The following is a 17,976-nucleotide window of genomic DNA, read 5'->3' on the forward strand; positions in this document are numbered from 1 at the left end:
TCCATGGAGAATCCGGTTCGAAAGCCGGATTGAGAGGGGTGGAGGATTTTGTGAGTTTCGACAAACTGAGAGAGATGGGAGTGAATGTGTCTCAAAAGAATTTTGGAGAAGGCAGGCAGGAGTGAGATGGGCCTATAATTAGAGAGGACACTATGGTCGGCAGAGCGCTTTTTCAGGAGAGGGGTTACCATGGCGTGTTTCCAATGCCCAGGGACTGTGGATTCGAGCAGGGAAGAATTTAGAGCATTCAGGCTGACGGACAGATGAGAGAGGTCCAGCTGTTTTAGTGTGGAGATTGGCAGGGGATCCTTCAGGGAACCGGATTTGACCTTTCCAAGGATGGTTATCAAGGAGTCTAGGTCAAGAGGGGGCCAAGAGACTAGCTGTGGAACTGTTTGGGGAGAGACAGTGAGGTGTGGTAAGGGTAAGGTCTGGGGTAAGATGATGGATTGAGACTGTGGGGTTTTGCTTATATGTGAGTTAGCAATTTCAAAATAAATTTTCTCTATTTTTTGTGTGAAAAATTGGGCAAGATTGTCACATTTAGTTAAAGGCAGAGGTTTTGCTAGGGTCTCAGAGCCGGCAAGCTCTTTAACTAGGCCAAAAAGTGCTCTTGAACAGTTAGTGGCATCCGAGATGGTTTTGGAGACAAAGCTAGCCCTAGCGGAGTTACAGTACAGGTAGGTCTCGACCTGGTTAGGCCACCCCTTACACATGCTGTTCATAAGCGACTTAATTTGATTGTCACATTTCATGCTCTCTTCCGTATCCTTTTTACTCACACCTGCGGGTTTGATGGCAAAGACCATTTCATCCATTACACCATTCTTCTTCACTAATATCTGTTTCAATGGGCATATGTGAAAGACAGTCTGCCACAACATTTTTGGCACCTGGTAAGTATTGCTTCCTAAAGTTGTACACCTCTAAACCAAGAATCCAACAAGAGATTTTTGGCATGGTGCATTCAGAACCTTTAGTGGTATAAGGAAAGCCCCAAGGGTTTGTGGTCAGTCCTAATCACAAATGGTATATCCCAGAGAAAATAAAAGTGAAATTTCTAATCGCACCGTTTAAGAAAAATAACTATTTAGCATGTTCACCCTCCCTCTAATTTGTGGACTGATGCTGCTAGTGTATGAATTTTGTAAACACTGGGGTGCTTCCATAGAGCATCCAGGTTATTTGTTCTGTCTCCTAAAAACAAGTCGAATTGGCTAATCCCTCACTGGCATATTTAATTTACCTATGCATCCCTAGCATACAGTACTCTGTGTAGTCAGGGCCCGCAAGTTAAATGTCACCAGTAGACAGCGGCACCAATTGCACCACCACTAAAGTGACAATGCAAGGCATGTTTTCAGGCTTGCCCCTGCAGCTTGAGTGTGCAATTTTAAAACTGCAAATTCGACCTGCCAAAATGAACCCTTTTCCAGACCTAAACCTTCGTCTTTAACACCTAAAAGTCACCCCTAAGGGAGGCGCTAAATGCCAATGGGGTCGGGTAAATGATATTTGAAAAGTAGGACATGTGTAGTTACGTTATACGCGTCGTGACAGTGAAACATCTCCAAAGTTGTTTGTTACAATGGAAACCTGGCTCTTCCGTAGAAAAGCACTTGGTTACATTATAACACCTTAAAATGTATACCATCAGTTTGGGAATAGCTAGGACCATGAATGAAGGACTGAAATGAATAGGAATTTAAAATCCAATCTGATGGTAAAGTCAGGTTTAAACTACTATGCTAAAAAAGTCACTTTAAGAGAGTTGTCACTTTCCTGCCTAAGTGCCTCCAATAGCTTTTTCATAGATAATCCCCCACTGTCATGTAGCAGCCCACTATGAGGTGTGAATTGCTCTCAGGAAAGGAATCAAAGGAGTCTTGTCTGGGAGGAGGGGTTACCTCCTCCTGACAGGATAGCCTGGGGGATGTGGCCACCAACTGTACAAGCTACAAAGGGGTAGCCCTTGTCCCAGGCAGTTTTAACTCACACTTGGGTGTGCCCCTGCAATTGTCCATGTAGATAGAGTGGCACCAGTCCCAGTGGGGGGGGGACCTGTCCCAGAAAAGGTTTTGCAGGAAGGGTTCTTTATTCCCCCTAGACATACTTCAGAAGTGTGTTGAGAGCTCTGACCAAGAGAATAAAGATTCTGCCATTTTGGATTTTGGCCGAACAGCGTACTGTGGAAATGCTTAAGGTCAAACCTCAGGAACTTATGTCAAAGTACGTAGGATTGCCCCTGGAAACTTTCCCCTTTTGGTTAGGGAGTTACCCACACCCACTAGCTTGTGCTGGGGATGAAAGTGGTACCCGTGGATACTGTCTTCAGAACTCTGCTGGACCTCAGAACGACCGAGGAAGGACTGCTCCTGTTGAACACTGACTTCAAAAAGAGGGATGCACGTGATGTTATATGTGGAGAGAAACCACAAGGGCTGGACCTGCTCCCACTTGTATCCAGGACAGCAGTGTGGACTCCAAAAGGTCCTGGACAGTGGGCTAGTAAAGATTGGACTCTCTCTCCAACAAAAACTGCAAAACTGGACACTCGGTCACTTTTTCCCAATTTTCCCAAAAAGGACCATAGACTACAACTAGACCCTCACCAAGCCACAGCCTCCGACATTGCATCGCTGTTCAGATTCAACTTTCTGATATGCCCCGATGAAAGAAGTTTGACTTCTAAAAAAGTTTATAAGTTCGCAGTTGAAAACCCTAACCAGGAGAAGGTGCTATAAGCATCTGGCCTGTGAGGGACCTTCCCAGGGAGTGAATTTCAAACTTATCATACTTGGAGCCAAAAGTCAACGGCTTCACTGGCACTTCTACCAGTGGCTATCCAGCCTTGTGGTACCCATTTCAGCCACAGACTGCTGTCTTGACCTGCTGGGGATTTTCTACTTTCATAAAGCTTCTAATTCAGAAGGTTGAACTTTCCACCTGACAGAACTTGGCCCCTGTATCCGACCCATGCTCCATCGCAGTTGGCCTTAACTGTTTACTTCAACCCGGTCTAGTGTAACCTGATACTCGCGGGTGGTACTTTGCACATTTTGGAGCTAGAAACATCTAAAAATTTAAATCATATCTCCAGTTCACTACATCTGATTTTGTCATTTTTGTGTCCATTTGCGCATTACATTTTACTCTAATTTTGTAAAATTTAGTGTTTTTTATAGTGTTGTGTTTTCTACTTTTTAACGGAAAAGTTACCAAGGAAGAGCACAGATTTAAATGATTGAGACCCAACTGGACTTTGCCAGGAATTGTGCTATTTTTACTTGAAGGGGAATACCATCCACTTCAACCAATAATCCCCATTCTCACACACTCTATAGCTTCTCTTTTATCCATGGAGTAGAGCTTCTCTGGCCCTCTCAATGAGTGTGATGCAATGGCAATTTTCTTCTCATTCCCATCAGCAAGTTGAGTAAGAGTGGCTCCCAACCCTTTGTTGCTGGCATCCATGGTTAAACAAGTTGGTTAATTGGTATCAAATTTACCTAATGATGGGGCTTTAGTAATGCCTGATTTGACCTTTTCAAATACGCCTTGCCAATTTGAAAAGTTGGTTCATTGGTATCAAATTTACCTAATGATGGGGCTTTAGTAATAGCTGATTTGACCATTTCAAATATGCCTTGACAATTTGTTTTCAATAAGAAGCGTGTGTTTTTCTTTAAGAGAGGGCGCCAAGGAGTAGTGGTTCACTGGCCCTTTCAAAGAGCTGGATGCAAAATCTAAATTCTGCTCATTCCATCAACAAGTTGAGTACGCAATGGCTGATTTGACCTGTTCAAATGCACCTTGACGATCTGTTTTCCATAAGAAGCATTCTTTTTTCTTTAACAAAGACTGCATAGGTTCCACCAGACTGGCAACATGTTTGACAACTTTGGCATAAAATTCAGCAAGTTCCAAAAATGACTTGAGCTCTTCTTTTGTTTGTCAAGGTAGGAAGCCTAATAATAGCTTCTATAAGGTTCAATTTGGGTCTTATTCCCTCTCGGATTATGGTACGGCCAAGGTATTCCACTGACCATTCTCCAATGGGGCACTATTGTCTTTCAACTGTGATTCATGCTTGGCTTAGTAGCACAATCCTCTTTTACGATGAGATCATGGTCTTTTTCAATCACCCCAAATATCTCAATCCCGTTTTGAAAGCAGAAGACATGTGATAATCATTTTAGCTCATGTTGCATTATACATTGGAATACTGCAGCAGCCGAGGCTAGGTGGAAAGGGATTCTAAAATAATGCTCAGTTCCCAGGGGCATGACAGACAAGGTTAGATGATATGATGAAGGATGAAGTTCTGCCTAGTGATAGGCAGAGGATAGGTCCACTACACTAAATCGGGCAGCATCCTTAATCAAAGCAAGTATTTCATGGATGTGAAGAAGGGAATGTGATGGAAAGGATGCGACCTAACAGATAAAACGGTCTGCCTTGAAGCCGGAGAACCGGGTGCAAGTCTGGTGATAGTGGGCAAATCACTTAATCTCCTTCTCCCTAACAAAATGAGTGTGTCCAACACAACTGGTGCTCATGTAAAGTGCTCTGATACCTTCAGGTCGAGTTCGCGCCATATACAACTCTAGTTAAAAAAAATGTCGATCAACCCAAATATTGGCATATATCATGTTGGTCTACACAGAGTTTAATGTCCTTCCCACCAGATTTTGTGGCAATGATGACAGGAGCAAGTCAGTCAGAATTTTGTGTGGTTCGATGATCCCTTGGTTTAACAATGTGCCTTTTTCTTTTTGTAAGTTTGCCTATATCAGATGGAGATTGGGCCCTACTTTTAATTCTATTCAGTGCTGATAATACCTTGATAACCCTAGTTTATCTAAATTAGTGGACAAAATGTAGACAAACATAATTCCCAGAAATAGATGGATCCACAATGAGCACAAAAAGGATCAGAACAGTTGCGATCAAGTTTGATACTGAGATCCTTTTGGTGTCTCCACCCTAGTTAGGTCCCCTTTCCACCATATAAACTTTTCCTATAGTAGATCTATCTTTAAAGGTTATGTGCATCCTCACCATGCCTTCTAAGAGTATAGGATCAAAATAATATTGGGTTGCTCCTAAACATATTGGTCATTAGAAAACATTTAATTAAACACTTGACTATCTAGTAGTGTAATTGGAGAACAGGAGTCTGCAAACACAGTCACGGGTTTCTTGTCAAAAGATTTTCTTAACTGGGGTATTTAAGATTGTGAGAAAAGTGGTTTATTATAGGGTGTTTTTAATCAATCTCACCATTTAATAAAGACACAATACATTATCAGGTCCAGTCATGTTTGTTTGTAAAACCTGAGCTCAGTCCTAGGTAGCTGCAACTCAGAGCAAGCATACTTTATCAGAGGGACAAGTGTAAAGCATTAAGGGGTACTAAAAAATTAGAATAGGAGAAAATACAACACAATAAAGATCTGAAACAAATTTATACAAATAAGTTGTACTTTTATCTGAAAATAGACACCTCAATGACAAAAATCCCTACAGAAGGGTTCCAGAGATATGAATTTTCAATGAAACAATAAATCATTGTTTTCACTGAATGCAATAAATCTTTGCAATCTACTGCACTATTGGTTTAGGGTTAGTCACAACAAGCAATTTGAAAACAGCTATACTACTCTGATCAGAAGCCATTCACAGGGACCATTCCGGTCCACTTGGATAGCTACCAGTCTGCTTGAGTGATCTCCAGTCTAGTTGTTAACCTTATGGGCAATCCACCATTTAAGTCAATGGAGTGGGCCTGATGCACAGAATGCAGGATGCTGAAGATGCTCAAGCATACTGAGGATGCTAAACTGGTGTTGCGGGTCTGCCTGTGGCCACCCCTTGGTCTTCGGGGTTGGGGGGTGACTTTGGCCTCAGGGGTCAATGTCTCATGAAGTCTGGGTGAAGTCCAGCACAAGACCAGTTACCACTGGTCTACATGTTTCCGGTTATATTCAAAACAAGCGATTTCCTTTGGTTGGCAAATGCTTCCTGGCTGGGCAGCCAAACAGCTCTCTGATGACTCTACCGGGTCCAACAGATTTGGGTGCACATTTTGAGGATCAGGGCATGGTCTCCCAGGCAGCACCTCAGTGCCCATCAGTGGTCAGGCTTCTTGGCGCTGGGCCCCCTTGAGGGTGCAGACTTCTTAGCTTTTATCGCTCTGTGGCTGTAACAGGGAGTCAGCCAACTGAGACACATACTTAGTCTGGCAACTGTAGACAACGTTTTCACAAGTTGGGCACCGCAGGTGTTGTCCTCTCTTTCTTAGTCCACAAGTCAGCACGTGCAGTACAGTCTTTGGTATAACCTCCCTATGCTGGGTCCAGGGAACACCAAGGCAATCCATCTTCAGTCCTCTCTCTAGTACAGATGTGATCTGAGGTCTGGGTGCCAGAGTGCCACGTTTATGTCCGATATGAGCATGGTGGGATGTTGCGACTAGCTAATCAAGGGGCTACCAGGCCCCCTCTCACCTGATGACAACTTCCTATGTAGTGTGGCATCTAATTAGCCCAGAATGCACTATTCTGACCACTCCCAACATGGCAGAACCTTTTCTTGGTGTGTGAAGCCTCTTAGCCCAACCCAGAGATGTGGCTACCCGGGGGCTATAGTTCCTTTACAAAACCAGTTTGACAACGGCTTCTCCCTCTCTGTTCAAGACGCTAGCCTGTCTACCCAAACAAATGAGCATCACCTCCTCAGTGTGACTGCCATTTGCCTATCAAAGGTGACTTCCCCTTTGAAGCTAGTCTTTTAGGCACACAACAACTTTGGCCATCCCACCAGGAGGAGGTCACATCCCTTCCCTCATTAGGTCCTTTGTTCCTCTTCCTGAGAGTCATTCCCACGTCTCTCCAGGAGGGCAACAGGCTGTCTTGAGGACAGCGACTTGCATGAAACCCTAAACAGCTACTCAAACCTTTTGGGAAACAAAGTGGCAACTTTCTAAAGTTGCCATTTGTGAAATAGTTACATTAAATTTGACTTGAGCAGTGAGTTTAGTTTAATGCAACAATTCTTTTGATACCTTGAATTACCATATTTAGTAGTCCCATTTGAAAGATAGCACTGCTGAGTTGGCAGCACGTAAATCTATACTTCCCAATGGGGCTACTGTACTTGTAACAGTTAAAACAACAATGCAGGGTTTTTACTTCCAGGACATGTAAAGTTAACAAAACCCATGTCCTTCTTTTTTATATATTGCACCTTGCTTTAAAGCTCACCAAGCCTGCCTTAGGGGTGACTTATAAATGCAAAAAAAGGAAGGATTTGAGCTTTGCCATTGGTTCAAATGGCAAATATGTGTTGGCAGTTGAAAAAACGGTTTGCCAGCCTGCACTGGCATGCTGGGAGACATACTTTGCCTTGTCACGCTCATAGTGGCACAAATAGATCTACACTCCATGAAGGACACCTAACTTACAGGACCTAGGTACTGGAACCGTAAACTAGGGACTTATAAATAAGCTACCTTGTGCCAGTTGTGATAGACCAATTAGACATATACCTTTTAAAGGGCACCTCACTGGCACTGAGGCCTGTTTTACCGAACCCAGTACATTCTCAGAATCGAAAAACCAGCCACATCAGTCCAAAGGTTTGAAGGTGATCACATAAAAAGAGGCATTTCCTAATTTAGATCGTTATTCTTTTCCAGTTTTTGAAAGACCGATCTTTCCTCTGCTTCCTGTACTGGTTCATTCATATGATATGTCTTAGAGCTGCTTCTTTACAGACTCTCACATAAAATCCTTTCTACCACATTTGCAACCTATATCCCTTTTGCCTGGGAGATAACATTTTTCACCAGATGTTCACATCTACCACAGTGGTAGTTTTTAAGTCTGCATTGATAACAGCAGGTTTGGGTACTATGGGTGCCTAGTTCTTCATAAATTAATCTTGATTTCTGATGACATTAACTTCAGCCACTGTTTCCGAGGGAGTCAACCTTAGTTTTATGCGGTCAGCACTGTGTTTAATCTCTACTGCAATTGCTATGCTTTCTTTAAATCTGGATTATTGGCCGACGTTTTTCTGGTACTCGCAGATTGATGGTATACCTAAACAAGTTATCACAAATGAAGGAATGGGGTCTAATGGAGATCCAGATTGACAGATGAGGTCACCTAGAATGTGAACCAAAATTGCAAGTGTTTTTAAATGCCTCTCAGGGCACCTATATAGGGAATACCCTTTTCATTAGGGAATACCTTTACATGAGGGAATACCTTTTCATTAGGGAATACCCTTTTCACTTTTTCCTTGAATTCTACAAAACAACAGATCAGCTATGTTTTCATATGTTTTTCTTCCTTCAATACCTATCCTACGCAGGAGCATGTATTGTTTACATAAGGATATTATTTTTCTCCTCCAATTGCAATAGAATAGGGTTCAAACATATTTGTGCATTGTTTCCAGGGAAGGGAGGCTTCTCCAATGTCATTAGGAATTGGAGGAGGCTGTGACATGCTAGCTGCAGACATGATGTAAAGGAAGAAAATGGTAAGTAAAATGTTAAAGAAATACTACTGAGTAGCATGATGTCATGCTGAATGTGGTCCAAAGGCGGACCGGCTGACTAACTGCTTTACAAATGGAATCTGACTGTAGGAGTTCATAACATGTTGAGCATGACTTCTAGATAACCTTGCTGAGATTAGTCAGTATAAGATCATGGCCAACAGTGTCAAATGCCACTGAATAATTCAGTAGAATCAGACAATTGACACCACTGCAGTGCTGCCACTCTCCATAAAACATTCAGGAAGAAAGCTAGTCAGGGATTCATCTAGTTCTTTCCTAGACTCCAAGGAAAAGCTTAACTGCTTGGCTACAAAGTATGATAACATTTTGACCAATGCACCTAGGACAGCAAAGGGAGGGGCATTTCTCTGGGTAGAAGGGAACCATGGCAGATTTATTTTTAAGCAGAGGGACTATTGCTCAGTTTGAAGGAAGGAGGTGTCACATTGATCAGAAAATATAGTGTTAGAATATCAAGCAACGTTTGATTCACATTTGACTTTTATCTCAAAAAGAATATGAACAGAAATGGTATCTAATGAAGATCCAGATTAGAAAATGGGGTCATCCAGAAGATGAGATTAGTGCCAAACATGTATTCCATGTGGTTGGCTAAAGCTTCAATAAATATAGAGTAAAATGGAAATGAGTCTGTCAAACTTCAAGCAATCACATCTTAGATACTGCCAATTTTAGGCACAAAGTAAACTGCTCACAAAATGATTGCTAGAGATTGCAAAAGGGTGATATATGTTTTCAGCTCATCTATAATTGTAAAAATGACTTTTTTGCAAATTACTACACACTGTGATTAAACAAGACCTTCATTATGAGTTTTACACCCAGATACTTATTCCCAGGCGAAATTCTTCAACTTGCATTTCCATATCTCTGCAGGCCCGGAAGTATCATGTCTGAAAACTCTGCACCTGACAATTTTGGGCCTGTTGTCTTTTAGATGTTGCCTGGGCAGGATACTAAAGGCAGCAGCATTGCCCAGTACCAGCAAGCAGTCCAGAGGGAGAAGAAAAGGCTCTGCCCCGGAACAGACCCAAGCCTGCTCTGCACCCTTGATACTGCTTGACAGCCCCAAACCCCTTACAGTGTTCCTGCTGACATATTTTGTCTGCTCAGAGCAGGTGAAAAATGTCCTCAAAACTGGGCAAAATACACACTTTAAATGGCACAGTTTCACTGGGTCTCAGTGGTTATTTCCTAATAAAAAATTCTGAGAAAACTGAAAATAGCTGGAATTTAGTGCAGCTGTATGTAGTGTGATGACTCCGGAGCCAAGGTAAGTTAATAGGTTTAATTATTGGCTACACAGTTGTGGAGCAGGAGGAAACTGCTCTAACTGTCACCAACTGCCTCAAAATTTAAATTTCAACATTTTGAGTACACTACGCACGGGCATCACTAGGCAACATGGAATACTAAGGAGAACGCTCATTGAATTCTACGATTATGAATGTGTCATAATCAAACTTCCAGTAGCGATTTTGTCTATTGGATCATTCATCTGGTTCTACCGCTGCAAGTTAGGGGTATTCCTTTTGATATGTATGTTCTTGTTGCATACTACTGGGAACGCAAGGAGCATTTTCAACATTGAAAACACTGTATTACACACGTAGCATTGCGTTTGCTTGTAATTTTGTGTTTATCTTTTACAGATTTCTTCCTGTCTTCAAATGGGATGACAGGACACCTGACCGTGAGTAAATGGTTAGGTTTCTGTGACCAAGGGTAGGGTACATCTTAGCGTATTTACACCGCCCGGGTCACTTCATTCGGTCCTGACGAAAACCTAAGTAATATCATCACATAGGTTGAAACATGTAGACCTTCTTTTTGCACTTTTCAGCACTTCATTTCACTTTTAGATACCAGTGGGCAATTTAACCAATCAAGGTATCTCAGGCTTCTCAGCAACGTTTTTAATATTGGCCAATTGCTCCAGAATAAACCTTTTTAGCGAGTATATCTGGCCCATTTTTAAGTCACTATTCACACACTTGCACTACGAAAAACTACCAGCTCCACTGTAATCAGGTGTTGTAGCACACCCGGACGGCATTCAGCTGTTCGGGTGGAACCCCCTATGATGAAGCATGTCACCAACTAGGTTGGTGAGTGAGGGGTCTTTTAAAGAAAAGAAGGTTTTTCGTACCTTGCGCGTGTTTCCCAGTATTTCGGAGACCCTGACCAGTCTCCTGGATATACTCCTCTTTGTGTTTTTCTACAAAACAATCATCACAGTCTTCCTTACACAACTCACTGAAAGCAACATCAACACTTTCAACCCTCTTTTGAGGAAAAAAAGATAAGAAATCAGCCCTCCCATTTCTTCCCCCAGAAATGTGAAAAACATTAAATTGATATTGCAATAATTTACAAACCATTATTAAAATCCTTGATGTACAACACTTGTTGACACCAGCACTGAGAATAGAAACTAATGGTTTGTGATCAGCCATTAGCATGAAACGTCTGCCCCAAATATACAGGCGAAATTTTTCTATAGCCCACAAACATGCTAAAGGTTCTTTCTCAATGACTGAATATTGTGTTTCAGCATCCCTCAGAACTCTTTATGCAAAAGCACCTGTGTCATCACAATCATGATGTTTTTGTGTAAGAATTGCTCCAAGACCAACCTTGCTAGCATCAAGTGAGATACAACATGGTAAATCAAGATCAAAAGGCTTTAAAGCATTGCTCTCACTCAACAACGATTTGATAAGATTTAAAGCAGATGCAAACTCATCAGACCACACAAATCTAACACCTTTTTTAAGCAAATTACCAATAGGTTGAACTATAGTTGCAAAATCAGGAACAAAACGTGAGTAGTACTCACATAAGCCAAGAACGCACTTGACACCAACCTTGTCAGTGGGAGCAGAAGCATTGACTGTAGCCTCTACTAAACCTCCTCTAGGCTTAACTCCCTCTTGAGTTAATAAATGGCCTAAATATTAAACCCCAGAACACAGAAACTTGCATTTCTCAGGCTTTAAAACAAAACCTATCTCCTCAAAACGTTTAATAACTTTATGTAAAATGATGTCATGTGAACAAGTATCCTTTGCAAAAATTAAGACATTGTTATGAAAAACTAGGACTCCTTCAATATCTTTCAATAATCCTTGCATCACCCTCTGAAAAACAGAGGCAGCGGATGCCAGACCAAAGGGCATGCGCCGGTATTGGAATGTCCCAAGGGGTGAAATAAAAGCAGTAAGATGACGAGACTCAGGATGGAGTTCTATTTGATGGTAAGTACAGGCCAGATCTAATTTGGAGAAAAACTTGGCTCCATTGATACATGCAAACAGATCATTAATCTTTGACAAGGGATGGGAATCAATCCAAATCTCCTTATTAAGAGACCTAAGGTCCACACAAATCCTAAGTTGGCCACACCTTTTATGAGACACAACTAAAGGTGATAACCACAATGATGATTTAGTAGGTTCAACGATACCCTTCTCACAAAGACCCGTAAGTTCCTTGACTAAATCCTCTCTAACACTGAATGGAACACCCCTACATGTATGTTTAATAGGGATGGCATTATCTTTTACGATGGTTTTGTGCTTGAACCCATGGATCTTGCCCAATTCAACCCTAAAAACAATCAATTTTGACCATTGTCAATACAACTGGCAAGGAAAACTTGTTCTTTGGTACCCGGCCTGAGGATAATGCCTAAAAGCCCTTGGTAAAACCACCCTAATATGTTGAGTCCTTTCACAGCTACATAAGCTTTCCCCCTTATCTTCTTCCCCTTAAATTCCATGTCATCTTCAAAGAAACCTAGTAACTCAATGCGGCGTCCTTCATAAGAAACCGGACATCAATCTGGGAGTTCTAGGGTTTTGTCACCTCACACTTCTTCAAAAAGTTGTTGTGTGATCATGGCGATCCTGGCTCCAGAATCAACTAATAATTTCAAATCTTTACCACCAACCATGACTTTGCGATAGGATCAACACACTTAGAAGAATCACAAATTTCAGATGATGTAGTCACTCTGACCACCCACAGAATTTTCAAAAATTACAGAAACAACTTCAGACTCTGAGTCTTCCTCCGACTCAACAGCACAAACAACAGACTTCTTAGAGTTTTTAAGTTTGAGACACACTTCTGCAAAGTGTCCGACTTTCTTGCAATAATTGCATGTGACACTAACTACAGGACATTTCCCACCTTTAGGATGCGGTGGATTACCACAATGCATACAAACATTACTATTAGAAGATCCACCAGTTTTTGATTTGTTAGAAAAATAATTGCCAGAACGTACATTTTTTTGTTTTGGTTTGTTGACAGAAATGACATTAATAGGTTCTACTAACTTGTCCTCAAGTTCTTTTAAAGAGACTATGGAAGTTTCAATGCTTTTAGCAACCTTAATAGTCTCCTCAAGAGACGGATTGCCCATTGCTAACAGTTTCTGTTGTATTTGTTTGTCCTTACACTGACAAACAAATTGATCACGAATAAGTTGGGTCGTGAAGTTTTCAAACAAACACACTGCTGCTAGTCTCCTTAAAACTGATAAATAGGCATCAACATCCTCTTCATCATTTTGTTTCCTCATAAAGAACTTATGATGAAGGACCATGAGAATAGGCTGTTTGTCGAATCTATTTTTTAGTTTGATGATAGTCTCCTGATATTCGTCAATATTGTCATCATCAGTTCTCGTAAAATCGGGAAGATGTTGGAATATAGAACGTCCATCGAAAGTTTCGAAACCAAGAGAATGTAATAGAAGACATTTCTTTCTTTCTGCGCAAAATCTGGATGCACCAGTGGCCCCCACATAGGTCTCAAAAGCATCAAACCATACCTCCCATCGCACAGGTGGTTCACCAGGATTATCAAGAAAAGATGGTGGAGGAGTAACAGCTTGCATGTTAGATAAAAATAAATGCTGATTTTGTTTTTATAAAACAAATCAAAATGTAGGTATGCGAACAGCTGTGATGTGCACTGTTATTAGCGATATGAGAGAACAGATTCAACTATATGTAAAACATCAAACTTTAATTTATTGAAATAAGTGTAAAATGTATAAGTACTTGGATGAGTGTGCACTTAGTATGTATCAGCAAAATGCACAACTTAGGTAGCAGGTTAAACAAAACAAATGTAATGAGATAAGACTTTTGAAATACAGCTTTGTTGCTCAATGAAAGAGAGTTTTCTTTATTTTTTTTTTAACAAATAGATGTGGTGCGTATCAGCGAAAATATGCAGAGAATGCCATGTTGTTGAACACACAAATATGCTGATGTAATTATTTGCCATGCGTATCGGCAAAAATACGCAGAGAATGACACATTGTTAAACACACAATTATGTTGATCTAATTATTAGCTGTGCATATCGGCGAAAATACGCAGAGAATGTCACGTTGGTGAACAAGGATCCTACTGCCGCTTCGCTTCAGCATAGAAACATCTGCCAGGAATGCACAAATCTAAAAGCGCAGCTTCCCTTCATGAGTGATGTTAACAACAGCTTGTTGTTATTAAGGAAACCTTCAGCAGAATACGTAAATACAAACGCACCACTTCCCTTCAAGAACGACGTGTCTTAGGAATGACGTGCTGACACACCCCGCTTGACTTCTCCGACTCCCTCTGCATGTTCAAAAACGTCATCAAAAGGAAGAAGATGTAGTGACTGAAAGACCTCCGCACCGACCAACAGCTGATCCTGAGGTACGTGGCAGGCGATATCATGCACACCAACAGAACTGTAATAAAACACACCTGTGATACAAACTTCACAGTTCACCCAGCTGAACTAGTGAATAATCGCGCGAAGTTCATGCAAAGTGGGGCTCATACAACGCAACAACCACAAGGGGAAAAACGTCTCACCGTGTACTATAGAGGTGCTAGCCGGAGCAGTGCGAGTACCTTGAATGTTGTCAGGTAATTGCCTCAAAGCATCGGGAGTGATGTACGGCGAAAGTGAGTGAAGAGCAGGGACCACCAAGCCAAACTCACAGAAGAAATATCCCTGAACATGGAAACCAGAAGAAAACGGAGCCCATCAGTCAGTTGCACGCAGAAGGTTTGTCTGTATAGCCAGTTAGTCGCAAACAATCTGTAGTGACGACTCCGGAGCCAGGGTAAGTTAATAGGTTTAATTAATGGCTACACCGTTGTGGAGCAGGAGGAAACTGCTCCACCGGTTACAAAGCCTTTACAACTGTCTCAACATTTCAATATCAACATTCTGAGAACACTACGCAAGGTCATCACTAGGCAACATGGAATACAAAGGAGAATGCTGGAGGAGGCATAGGAACTTTAATGAACAGGTAAGTAAGATACAACAGTGTAATGGCCTCAACCCTCTCGTATCCCCTCACCGAATTCCAGACAAAGGTCAATAAGGGGCTTAAATTCTCTTGGAGTAAAAGAAGTAAATGGTTTTATGGTCAATGTGGACAGCAGATTTTGGAAAGGATAATTTAGTTGTGTACTCAAGCTTTTTTCCCTACATACTGATTAGAACACCATGTCGTGTTATCTTCTTTTGTACAGAGCTTGAGGCCCAGAATAGTTTTGTTAAACCAAGGTGTTGTTTCATTTGTCTTTAAGTGAGGGAGTAGAGTGTCAAGAACAGCAAAATTCTGATTGCAGTAATCCATATGGTCAATAGCAGATCTAAAATAGCAGCATAAAAATTGATGAGACAGTTTAAGAAAAGCTGAACAAAATCAGGGAATATTTTCCACCAGTCTCAGGTTTACTGAAATATTGTGGGGTTGAAATAACATTTTTTTTAAAGTGTAGCTCATACCCAGTATTTGTCATACTTAAAAATAATGTGAATATTGCCTTTATCAGTGGCTGCAATGTGCATACTGAAGTTTGACTTTAGTTTGTTTTCTGATTTCTTTTCCCGGATTGGTGTTTCAGTAAAAAAGTAGGAGTGCGAAAGGGATAGCATGTTAAATGGAAGGGGAATGTTTGCAAATCCTCGTCTGTCTCCTAATAGACTCCACAATTGCCAGTTAATGTTTTATCACAGGGCTATCCCAGGTCAGGGTCAGTTTTTCTTATGTCAACAACATACTGTTTTCTGTGTGATCAACTCAGACCAATTGAGTCCAGGTAGGTAACAGTGCCACTCAGCAAATGGTGCAATAGACAAGTGCAAGACAGAAAAATTCCTAAAAGGTTAAAACTATATATATACAGGCGGCAGTGGCACAGTGGTACACCCAAACATTACACCACTCTGATAGTCTGAAAAGATTCAAAAGTAGCTGTGAAGGGTACAATTGCTTCACTTTTGGGGTGCTTTCTCCCTAGGACCCCTATAATCAAAGAAATCTCCAATGAACCCTTGCTAGGTAAACTCATTGAAATCCTATCTTTTACATAACTCGTGCAATCTGTAAAAGAGGATTTCACTCTGTTTGTTGTACTAAATTATCCATAATCACCATCTTGTATGACATCCAGTGAACTTCTGTTGAGAAAGGAGTTGCTGCAACCCACGGCTGAAAACATGCCTCTGCCTTTACTTTTGATACAGTATCCATCCTTCTATTTGACCTCAACATTCAAGGAGTTGTATTGGACTTGATCTAATCACATTTCTCCATGTGATTCCAGGTAGTTTCCCTATTTCCGTTCAAGTTACCACCTTTCCTCTCCTATGCATGTACCTGGATAGCACACTTTTGAGATCCAATCTACTTTTGGGGAGGTGTTTTTTCAGACTGACCTGACTGAGCCAACTTCTAGCACAACCATAACTCACTGGAGGACTATTAGAATTAAACTTTCTTCATCACATTGCGCACTAAACGACTTGCAACCTAAACCTTGAGGACAGCTCTAGGGAAGTCTTAAGACTGATATTAGCTGAACTTGAACCACTTGCATATAAGACCATTAAGTCAGTTTATTGTTTCCTGAAAAGTCAGTTGTTGGCTGTGCCTTTGAAGCAAGATATGGAAAAGTACATTTTTACTTCCTTATATGCATATTAGAATGGGTCAAGCCCAACGATCTGCTAGGCCATATAAAGTTTCTGCATTTCTACTGTGGGCAAATTCATCATTTCATTTATCAAGCCCTACTCTCATTAAAGCATGGTATTTCTTACCTGTGTTTGTAAGGAATAGGCTCACCTGAATATTTAAATATATTGGGCCATATGTAGGTAGCATACAAGTTACCACTTCTTAAATACCGAACTTTACCGATTCGGTATTTAAGAAGTGGTAACCCGTATGTAGGTAATTATTCGGTAAATATTACCGAATCGGAGAAATTCGGTAATTACCGAATCGGTATTTACCGATTCGGTAATGAGGCATACCTTCCCATTGATTGAATCAATGGGAAGGTATGCCACATTACCGAATCGGTAAATACCGATTCGGTAATGGGGGGAGCACATTCAAGGGTGGCAGGGTGTCACATTGACACCCTGTTGCACCAATGATTCCTGCATGTGTGCACATGTGGCGCACATACATGCCCTAAGGGCATGTATGTCTGCCACATGGCACTGTTATTCCAGCAAAATATTGCTTTTTGCAATGAATTCGGTATTTAGCACCAACATATATTTGGTGCTAAATACCGAATTATTTTCCCTACACATCACTCATTTGAGTGTCACCTACATCTCATTTCAGGATTCGGTATTTACCGAATCGGTAAAATTACCGAATCGGTAATTTTACCGATTCGGTAAATACCGATCCTGAAATGGTCCCCCTACATAGCAAAAGCCTAAATACCGGTCGGTAACGGTATATTTACCGAAAATCGGCCGTTACCGACCGGTATTAGGCTACCTACATATGGCCCTAAGTATTTATTAGAGCCTAGTGATCCTAGTACATATTACTTATAACTCCTGGTCTTAACTAACATACCGTTCCTTGAAAACCCTTCACCCTTCTCAAATAGAAGTTACCATTCCAGGTGACATCACAGTCAGTGTCACCACGTCCATCATCACATCATTACATTCTCACCCCTCCCCACTTTTGAAACAGAGAAAGTAATAATTCAACAATGTTCAATAAGTCGCTCAGGTCTTTTTGAAACTTTTTCAGCTTTTCTGTGCATCTGCTCATTTTGTTGACCATTTAATTGTATATTTTCTTGTTCAATGCTCAGTTTGATTTTTCGAAAACATTCCTTATTTATTGTTGCTGTTGATGAAAGTTATTAAATAGAAAATCTATGCTGAATGTTATGTACTGGTGGTGAAGGAGTGTGGTGCACTGAAAGGACATTCACAGTGTAAAAGTAATTTATAGCACTGCCTGTAGCGGCTACAGCCCCACACGTTACTGTTACTGAAAAAATACAACAGAAAAAAGCAGCAAGTAAGACTGAAGTGAAC

At 41.1% G+C, this 17,976-nt stretch overlaps 1 long non-coding RNA gene across 1 annotated transcript in view; it reads right to left on the bottom strand.

Annotated features, from left to right (window-relative positions):
- The window catches only part of LOC146798116 (uncharacterized), a 51,130-nt gene extending 36,448 nt beyond the window's left edge, over positions 1–14,682 (bottom strand). The window contains exon 1 of the long non-coding RNA XR_014969110.1: positions 14,511–14,682. This is a non-coding gene — a long non-coding RNA (uncharacterized LOC146798116). The remainder of the gene's footprint in view (positions 1–14,510) is intronic.
- Positions 14,683–17,976: the final 3,294 nt, after the last annotated feature.

The sequence above is a fragment of the Triturus cristatus genome, chromosome 9 (assembly GCF_964204655.1).
Source record: "Triturus cristatus chromosome 9, aTriCri1.1, whole genome shotgun sequence".
Taxonomy (NCBI): Eukaryota; Metazoa; Chordata; class Amphibia; order Caudata; family Salamandridae; genus Triturus; species Triturus cristatus.